A 9877-nucleotide genomic window follows, 5' to 3' on the forward strand; every position below is an offset into this window, starting at 1 on the left:
GCATGATGAGCATAGAGTGCGTTTCATGCAATTCGACCGGAGGATGGATCAAGCTTAAACGGTCGCGATAGTGCGTTAGACGCGTTTGAATTTGGTTTAATGCTGTACTATCGGCTGAGCGGATGGCCGATTCAGTACAAATTTGCAGTTGGTGTATCTGAACTTCACAATGTTCAATGTTTGATTGTGAGCTCATTATGTGGTCTGAGCTAGTGGGCTTACTATCTCTCAAGGTCTCCTCTTGAACCGTGGTGCCTTGAGACGGAGGATTTTTCCTCGATGGGTGGTTGGACCTAGGTTGACTACGTGGCGTAAAGCTAACTCGTAGGTCACCTCTTCGTCGGTCAAATGCGTGTAATCCATATCGATAATAATGCGTAAGAGTTAAAGTAAAATTTGACTATCATAGGCCGGATAATCAAAACACAAAACCAAAATATAACTAAACAAACCAAAAATTTTCGCTAAACGGTAGTTTTAATTGTGGATTTTCAGTTGGGCGCCAGTATTGCGAGCTTCCGGTAGCGGGTAGAGCAGAACTACCAAAACGGACAAAAGCAACTAAGACTGGAGGGCTAAAGCACCAACAAAACAGCAAAAACCACAAATCTTCAATTTAATACATATATTTGGGGATTGATCCCACTTTCCTTCCTAGCTCCTAAGCATCTCTCTCTTCTCCTTTCTCTATATCTTCATTTTCTTACAAACTAACATTTGTCTTCCTTACTCACGGTTGCTTCGGGGCGTCCCCCTACGCTTCACCTGCACGGCAGCCATTTCGCCACCGCGATTCTCGCATGCCGTTCCCGAGGTTCTCACCGACGGTACTCCTCTGCTGGAGACCCCTCTGGCCGTCCAGCACGACCGGGTAGCTGGATGGGATCCCTCCGAGGCAGTCGATCCTCTCGTCAGGATGACGATGTTTCCGCACGCCACAGTCACCAATCTCGCACCAGTGAACACCACCCGACAGTTCCGAAGTCGGTCCACACCGATAGCTTGGATCCCCTCGTCGAGGCTAGCACGCCCTTTTTCTCCAGCCGAACCGCATCGATCGCGCACCGACAGCTGACGAATTGGATCCGGCACAAAAACAAAGTCCAGCACAAAAACAAAATCCGGCACAAAAACCCTGTGGATTGTAATCACCATCAGAATGACTGATCGCAAATCGTTTTCAGCGGCACTTACCCAGTCAGTGGGGTGATATTGGCACCGCTCGAATTCCTCCACTAAACCAATGGCCTTCAATGACTTTGGTCGTTGTTTGCTGTCACTGGAACCGTTTTCGTCCACTCCTCAGAGCGACAATCTGCTGCGAATTTTGCGTGACGTTACTATATCATCCACCCGAACTTAATGGGAAATTTGGTTTACCTTTGATCCGTCGAATCCTGGCTCACTCAACGGACAATGCGGTAGCGATTGATCCGCAAGAATGGAATTCCACTTGCGTTTACCGGATGGTTAAAATGTTCTTCCTACCGAGTGGATGAGACCAATGAATTCTGCCAGTTTCCACGATGCTAGCGCTCCTGTCCTAATGGGATTGAGGTTAATACCACTCCTCCAGAACGCCAATCGTCACTTACCTCGTAGGGAGGTTTGTATTTGCCCGGTCCTGCGTCACAGCCGCTGTTCCGTCCACTTTTGGTCGGTAGTTTCACTTTCTGCGCAACGTGCGTGTAAAAAAACTTTAATTTATGCCGCCTGCGTGATGGCGGTGTGATCGCAGCGGCAGCACAGAAAAGATTCCTTTTCTTCCGCTGTTCGGTTCTGCGGAGTGCGTGTGCGTGTGTTCCCTAAATTGCATTTTTGCCGCGTCGCCTTGGAATGCGCTTCTTATTTACAGTGGGGATGTGTTGTGCGTTTAAATCGGCAGTTCATGTTTTGGTAATTGCACGGCGAAGAAACGGTTGCGAATTATGATGACAATGAGCGGTATAATGACTTTCTTCATAGTGAGTTTTTCATTTCCTAAAGCGTAATACATGTTGCAATATTTAACAAACCAGACGTAACAAACTCTATTCGATCGGAGCGTCTTGCGGAGTCCAAAGTACGTACGATTTCCAGCCACTATGCGCCTCCGAATGTCTCTGCTGGTATCGTTATCGGCGGTCACCAGTGAGCCCAAGTACACGAATTCTTCAACCACCTCGATTTCGTCACCACCGATAGAAACTTGTGGTGGGTGGTTCACATTGACCTCTCTTGAGCCTCTTCCTAACACGTACTTCGTCTTCGACGTGTTGATGACTAGTCCAATCCGTTTAGCTTCGCTTTTCAGTCTGATGTAGGCTTCCTCCATCCTCTCAAAGTTACGTGCCATGATATCAATGTCGTCGGCGAAACCAAATAACTGGACGGACTTCGTGAAAATCGTACCACTCGTGTCAATCCCTGCCCTTCGTATTACTCCCTCCAAAGCGATATTGAATAGCAGACACGAAAGACCGTCACGAGTACAACTTGCATACTCACCATCTTTTCATTGATTTCAAAGCAGCGTACGATTCAGTGAAAAGAAATGAGCTGTGGCAGATAATGTCCGAACATGGTTTTCCGGCGAAACTGATTAGACTGATACGTGTAACGTTGGATGGCTCGGAATCAAGTATCCGGATTGCGAACGAAGTGTCAACCTCGTTTGTGACCTTAGACGGATTGAAGCAGGTGATGCACTTTCGAATTTATTGTTCAACATTGCACTCGAGGGCGCTATGAGGAGATCTATATTGCAGCTGCAAATTGGGCTTATTACGGACTTCGTAACTAGCTTAAGTCCCGTGGTTTGCAAACGAAGATAAAAGGCTAATCGGAGAGCTTTCGGAGTGTATTAGGGGTTGGATATCATTAAGCTTATACAACACTGCAGACTACGGTAGGCTGGACACGTTGTTAATATGCCGGAAGAACGTCAAGCGAAGATAATATTTTGTAGAGAACCTGGAAGAGGCCGCAGGCTTCGTGGAAGGCCGCGTACACGATGGCTTTTTGCAGTTTAAACCTGAGGACGCTCAATGTTCAGAGCGACTGGAAGCGATTGACCCAGGATCGAGTCCAGTGGAGAAGGATACTCCATTCGACGTTAGTTCGTCGAGGAGCTGTAGTCCATCAAGTATCAAGTAAGAATTTCGGATATATGATCCAACGGGTGTTTCGTTATGAATGCTAAGTCAGTAAATTTCCAAATAAATTTCAAGATTAGATATTTTGCTACTTTTGTAGCCTCTCAGATTTCGTTAGAACTAGCTTAACTGATAGTCTCATGTACGTTGAAGCCGTTAAGTGTATAATTTACAAAATAAATTTATTTTAACTTCCAGGATTCATTCAGGGATTTTCTATATCGTCAAACCTTTTTCGTCTTTGTCTCCCAGGCGCGCCTTGTGGTATTCCAAACCACAAATCATTTTCCAGCGGTCTTCCAAATTAGAATCCATTTTCCTGACGCGCTTTGTAGCAATCCAAAGCACCTTGCCTTGTGATTTTTTTAAACCATCAAATATTTTGTTTCTTCGCACATTAACTACTCGACTTCAACTCACCTTTTGAAATCAGCGTCAGGATCGCCAAAAGGGCTGTCCACAAACCACGTAGACCGAAATTTCACATTTTCAAACCACCCGTCCCCCCTAGTAGACTTTCGTAGACTTTTCCGAAACCCCTCCTCACCCCCTTTGAAGTCTACGTAGACTTTTCTAAATTTTACAAAATATCATATGTGATTTTAAAAATATGGAGTTCAACCGCTTTTTAAGCAATTCAGCAATTCAAATCAATTTCAATATGTAAATATTACAATAAAATTCGAATTTCAAACATAACAAAATTAAACTGAACAGAACCCGACAAAACAAAAATCAATTTAAAACGTAATCTAATTTAATCCTTTGCCCATAGCTCCCGAAACCAAATCTCAAAGCCAATTTATTTTTCTGCTGAACTCGATTCCTCATAGAGGTGTGCGCCACCGCCGCCGACACTTTTGCATAACCTCTCTAATAAAGACAATTAAAAAAACTTTAGCTTCAAATCTGTAACGCATCTGAACTATAATTCTCCACGCCAGTTCAAATTTGTAGAAAACCGAACAATTTACAGAACTTCTAAATATTCCAATTTGAAATTCCGAGAGTGCTAAGTCAACATTGCAATATGTTTTTCGTGGAAATATCGTAGATTTCCCTGATTGATAACTTTAAATTTTCCTGATAATACTCAAAGAACTTTCCGTGAAAATTTCGATGCTTTTCTTCTGAATTCCATGCAATATCTTGTTGAATAGTCATCCATTGAAATACCAAGAATTTCCTTCTAAAACCCGTTTATTAGTAATTTTCAGTGAAAATTTAAATTTATTTCCCGAGTTAATTTTAAGTTTAAACGAACATTTCGAAATATTTCCCGTGGAATTTTAGAATGGTTTCCTACGATATTTTTGAATTTCTGATTCAAATTTGGAGCAATTTCCACATTCTAAAGAATTTTCCGAATAATTTTCGATGGAAATTATGAAGAATTTTCAGTTGAAATTTTGATGAATTTTTCGTAAAAATTTCGAATAAATTTTTGTGAAAATTATAAAGGCTTTTTTACAAAAATTGCAAATATTTTATTTGTGGAAACTCATACAGTTTTTGGTGGGAAATTCAAATAATTTGTCGTGGAAATTTTCAACAATTTCTATAGCAATTCCGAAGATTTTCCATCAATAATTCCGAAGAATTTACATAAGAACTACCGAATAAATTGCGGTGAATTTTCTAAAAAATTTCCCATTAACATTTAGAAGAGTTTCACTTATATGTCTGAAGAATTCTCGCTTAACTTTTCAAAAGGACCTAAGTAACATTTTTTTCATGAATTAATTTGAATACTGTAATCAATAGCTCTCGAGTTGTTCTGTTGATTGCGCTATTCAAATTAATTCATGAAAAAAATGTTACTTAGGTCCTTTTGAAAAGTTAAGCGAGAACTCCTCGCAAAAATTCCGAAGAATTACCGAAACTAAGAAAAGTTTCCCAGGGACTTCCTTGAAAATCTCCAGTGGAAATTCTGAAGGGTTTCTCGCAGAAATGTCTGAGAATTCTCCTTACAAGTTCTAAAGAATGTCTATTGGAATTTCAAATGACTTTTTCTTTGAGATTTCAAAATGCTTCCTTTGTGAATTCCAAAGAATTTAATTTCCAGTGAAAATTCTTAAAAATCACTTGTCGTTTCCATAAAAGTTCCTGCCGAAAATCAAAAGATATTCTAGTAGAATCTGCAATAAAATCCGAGTGGAAATTTAAAAAAAATCGAAAGTTTGTATAGAACACTTAGGAGAATTTTCCTGCTCAAAATAGAAGAATTTCCAGATGAAATCCATGATAGTTTTAAGCCGTAGTTCAGCCGAAAAAAATCTTAAAAATCAAAGAAGTGAACTTCCCACAAAGCTGCTGCATAAATTGTAATAAAAAAAATAATAAAAGAGTCTACGTGGACTTTTGGTATACCCCCCCGTCCCCCTTCGTAGACTAACGTAGACTTTTTCGGAACCCCTCCCCCCCTCTCAAGAGTCTACGTGGTTTATGGACAGCCCCAAACGTGTGACCCCAAATGGTCGGAGCGAAATGCGACGACAGCAGCTCTCCGTGGGTGCGTGTGCACGCCATGGAGATCTGACAAGAAGAGGCCGAATCATGGCTTGCTGCTTGCCGATTGACACGCTGAGGTGTTAATATATAATAACACGCTGATGGTAACTTACTCAAACCCCACACCTTCTATTATAAGTGTGGAAGTTTAATAATCATTCAGCGTAAACTGTGAAAGTGTTTTTTTTTTCGATTGAGATATTTACGTTTTCATTTTTTTGAAAATTCTTCACGACATTATAATGCTGTCCAATGAGCAGCTCGAAGTAGCTCGAAGTTGTTCCCGTCCTGCTCGTTCTTTTTTGTCAACAAATGGGCATGAGCGTGACAGGAACAACTTCGAGCTACTTCGAGCTGCTCATTGGACAGCACTTATGTCTACAATCATTTTTTCTTTCAGATCCAAACTGGAGGATTCAACTGGACTGCATTTCGAGCAAAGGGCCAGCCAACACTTCCTCCAGCAAATATTGTAGGTAGCAGGCGTTGAGGCGACAAAAATATAAATTGCATCAACTCGTGAACTTGTTTATTCTCCTCGATATGGCGATTCAGCCGCCTACAGGCCATTCAACACGCACTACCTAACGATCTAACGAGCGTCTGCATCTAGGCTAGGGCTCATTCGTCGGTCCAAATGCATCCAGCTTGACCGCTTCTGCTGACCGGAAGATTAAACATCCGCCATCTACGGAACGGCGGCCAGCGTTAACGTTCGCGAAATCGACCCCGACCGGGTAGAGAAGAGAGTCATTCGATCTTTGGTGTCGATTTGTCCTCGTGCTCCGCCATATAATGCATAGTGTTCTTGCCGTGGGGTTCGCCCGGTGGTCAGCGCTTTCCGATGGTGGATGATGATGGTGTGCTTCGGATAAAATCATCGGTTTTTCCAGCCTTATCCTGGCAAAATGCAGCCGCATCGCATCGGATTCATCCACTGGCTGAATCAGGTGCGCTGTAGCCAGCAACGCGAAGAACTGTGACTTTATGAGCTGTGTCCGCTAATGGAGTTGGTATGGGCGATAAAAGCAGTGTCGCTTGTCGTATCGGGCCCTGATTCGTTGCTGTGTGCGTGCATCCACACAACAATATTCAGCTTCATAGTTAAACGCTTTTATCAATCAAACTGTGACTACCAGGTTGATACTGAGATAAAAAAAATTCTTCTTCCTCTTCCAAATAAATGAAAATAGTTTACATGAGACACAGAAAACATACTCGCTTTTGAAATTCGTGAATCCTGTATTTGTAGTAAGGCGTACTTGTTAATAACCACTTGATATTCGATTCATATAGGGGAACTGTTCCGTTTTTCATCTCACTGAACATATATATTCATATCATCGCAAAACAGAGAAATACAGCACGCTACATGCGTGCTTACTGCTGCAAAAATCACAAAAATAATTTACAAATCTATTGCTATGTTTCCAATGGGATGGAAATGGGAGCTATAAGATGAAGTGCCGAACCCTTCCCTACATTTTTTCCGTATTTGGAATTCTGGTAAAAGGAAGAACTGTGGTGAAATAGCATATTAAAATGAAGTTTTGATTTTTTGACTAATAAATGCATTATGTTATTGAAATTGTCATGCTGAAAAAATAAAAATAAAAATGAAAACTTATTCAGGATTTTTGACAGATGTTATGATGATTTGTAACGCCTATCTATTGTCGATTCCGATGAATGAAAGCAAAGTACAATTCAACGCAGTTTAAATTGCCTCAAACTTTCACTCATTACCACCGACCACATTTCAACGAAAATCAAACATTACAAAAAGAGTCATTCTCAATCCGAATCGGCAGAACCGTTTGAACTTGGACGACAAGGTTCGTCCCCGAGGAAAAAACAGCCATAAAAAGTACAATGTTGACATCGAAATTATCATTTAAATTACATAATTTTAAATGGATCACTTCATTTGAACGGTTTGACTCGAAGTTCTGTCCCTCGCTCACTTTCCTCTGTCAACTGAACTCCCTCGACAAGGACGACGACGACGACGGACGATGGCAACGATGACAAAGCAGATGACTTCGGGCGGTGTCGACCACGAAGCAAGGACTTGTTTTCCCGTACGCCATCCATTCATAGTCCTCTTTGGAGCTGCTGCGAGTAAGGCAGTCAGTGCAGCCGAGAAGTGATTTAAAAATGAATTACCCTTACAACTGTTGTACTCGGACTGCGATAGTCAGTGGTGTGTCAAGGAGAATCGACTTCCTTTTCCAGCGAACGGATCCTATTTGCACATGTTAGTCTGAAGGGTGGAATTTGTGGTACCCTTCTCAATCCGTCCTTCGGATCGAGGAAAAGTTAATTCGAGCAAAATCGTTCCTTCAGGATGGAACGTAGCTGACACTTTCACCCCTTTTCCGTTCCGAACTTGGCCAGAATTAGACCTGTGTGCCGACATCAGATTATGTTCGTGGCTTCAGTAGTTCAGAGTTATACTGCGTACTCTTAACATGGTGCGAAATGATTCGTAATTTAAACAGAATTATGAACATTACAATAGTTATAAGTAACATTGTCTACCAGTTAATGTCCAGTTGGTGACATGCAATGAAATACTTATTTACTGAGGATAAATCAACTTACATTATGATATTGTTTGAGTGAGAAACGAATAACAAACGAATTGCTTAAATATTGTCGGTAAGTTAAGAATACAAACTTTAACATGGTCAGGATATAAAGCCTGTCCACGTTAAATTTCGGACATCCATCTGATAAAGCGATTTTTTAAATTTTCACAAACCACTGAGACAAACAATTTACATGACAGCTGAATCTTTCCGCTTTATGTGCTGCATTCGGCATGTTTTAAACACGCTCAAACTGATAAAATGACAACAAATCAATTAGACATTACTTAAGTGTCCGAAATTTAACGTGGACAGGCTTTAATTACGGAAACAATTTGGAGTAAAACTATTCCATCGACGGCGCACAAGTCTAGGCTGGGTAGCCTGAAAAGCTGATTTTAAAATCCAATTTTAAATGGAACTAATAAATGGAATCAAAACATTGTTATCTCCGTGACTTGACTGTCGTTTTTTTTGTGCTGACGACGGCAGCTTCGACGCGAAACGATTTTCCTCAGTAGTGGGCCTTAGGGAAAGGGGGAATGCGCGTTCGCGCGACCAGATTTCAGGATGATAATAAATGAGACACTGTTAAAACATCGCCCGTTGGTGGGTCGTTTACGTGCGACGATTGCCACCGTGTCGTCCTTCTTGGTCCCTGAAACTGGGATGGCGTTGGCTGCTCGGGCTGCCGGCAATTTGTCTAATATATGTAGGTCGGTGATCTGCACGGGAGTCCCGTGGGAGTTCATTTGAACCTGCTCGCATCTAGTTCGCTCGTCGAGTTAGTTTAGCTGCCGCATTTAAGGGGTGTTTAAGTCACGAGCCGATTCGGATGGCTCGGCGTGAAAGGGGTTGAAAATGAGATGTTACGGTTAATAAATTATCGTTTCAGATAGCAATCTGTTCTGGTAAGGTTTGGCGCGAAACGGGAATGGGTGTTTGATAGGATTTTTCGCTTCAGAGCACTGAATCGGTGCAGAAGTGTAAAGTTGACTGTTAAAGGAATTTTCCTCCGGTGGCGAAGAGTTGACAATGTCGCTGCCAGAATAGAGTGTGGGAAGTGCTGAAAAGGATCGATATTTTCACATCATTGAGTGACGATGTTCTAAATGGAAGGTAACAGCATATGAAAAATTCAGATTTCAGACTGTATATCTGTAGTATATGTGATTATATCTAACTCGTGATATCATAAGCCAGCGGAGAGTGAGCATTCGGTAAGTGGCATTGAATAAGCACAGATCAAGAGACATTACAACAGATTGCAACGGGTATTTCAAATAGCTGCGGTGGTCTAACTTTCCTTTGGTTTAACAGTAGCACATTTGCGCCGCTTGGCCATATAGCTTAGCTTTGCTTAGACTGACTGTACATATCAATGCGCACTGGGGAAATCTGATTTCAAAGGTGGAAATAATTGACAACTATCTCTTCGAACAACTTACAGAAGAGGTCAAGGGCTTATTCGGAAGGTAATTTTCCAAGGAATTCAGTGAGTGATGTTTCATTGACGTGACGTTATTGAGCTTGTTTTGCCCCAATGTCCCATATATCACGAGCTTTCAATTTTTTTTGTCATTTAATCTTTAAGACATTGTTCTAAAATTGTGTTTTTTTTTCTTCACTGTAGATCCACAG

General features: G+C 41.5%; 1 long non-coding RNA gene across 1 annotated transcript; it reads right to left on the bottom strand.

Moving 5' to 3' along the window:
• Positions 1-610: 610 nt before the first annotated feature.
• On the bottom strand, positions 611-1787 carry LOC134217008 (uncharacterized). Its single transcript, XR_009980898.1, has 4 exons — positions 1596-1787; positions 1381-1543; positions 1195-1318; positions 611-1135 (listed from the first exon to the last, which is right to left on the bottom strand). It is a non-coding gene; the product is annotated as an uncharacterized LOC134217008 (long non-coding RNA).
• Positions 1788-9877: the final 8090 nt, after the last annotated feature.

The sequence above is a fragment of the Armigeres subalbatus genome, chromosome 2 (assembly GCF_024139115.2).
Source record: "Armigeres subalbatus isolate Guangzhou_Male chromosome 2, GZ_Asu_2, whole genome shotgun sequence".
NCBI lineage: Eukaryota > Metazoa > Arthropoda > Insecta > Diptera > Culicidae > Armigeres > Armigeres subalbatus.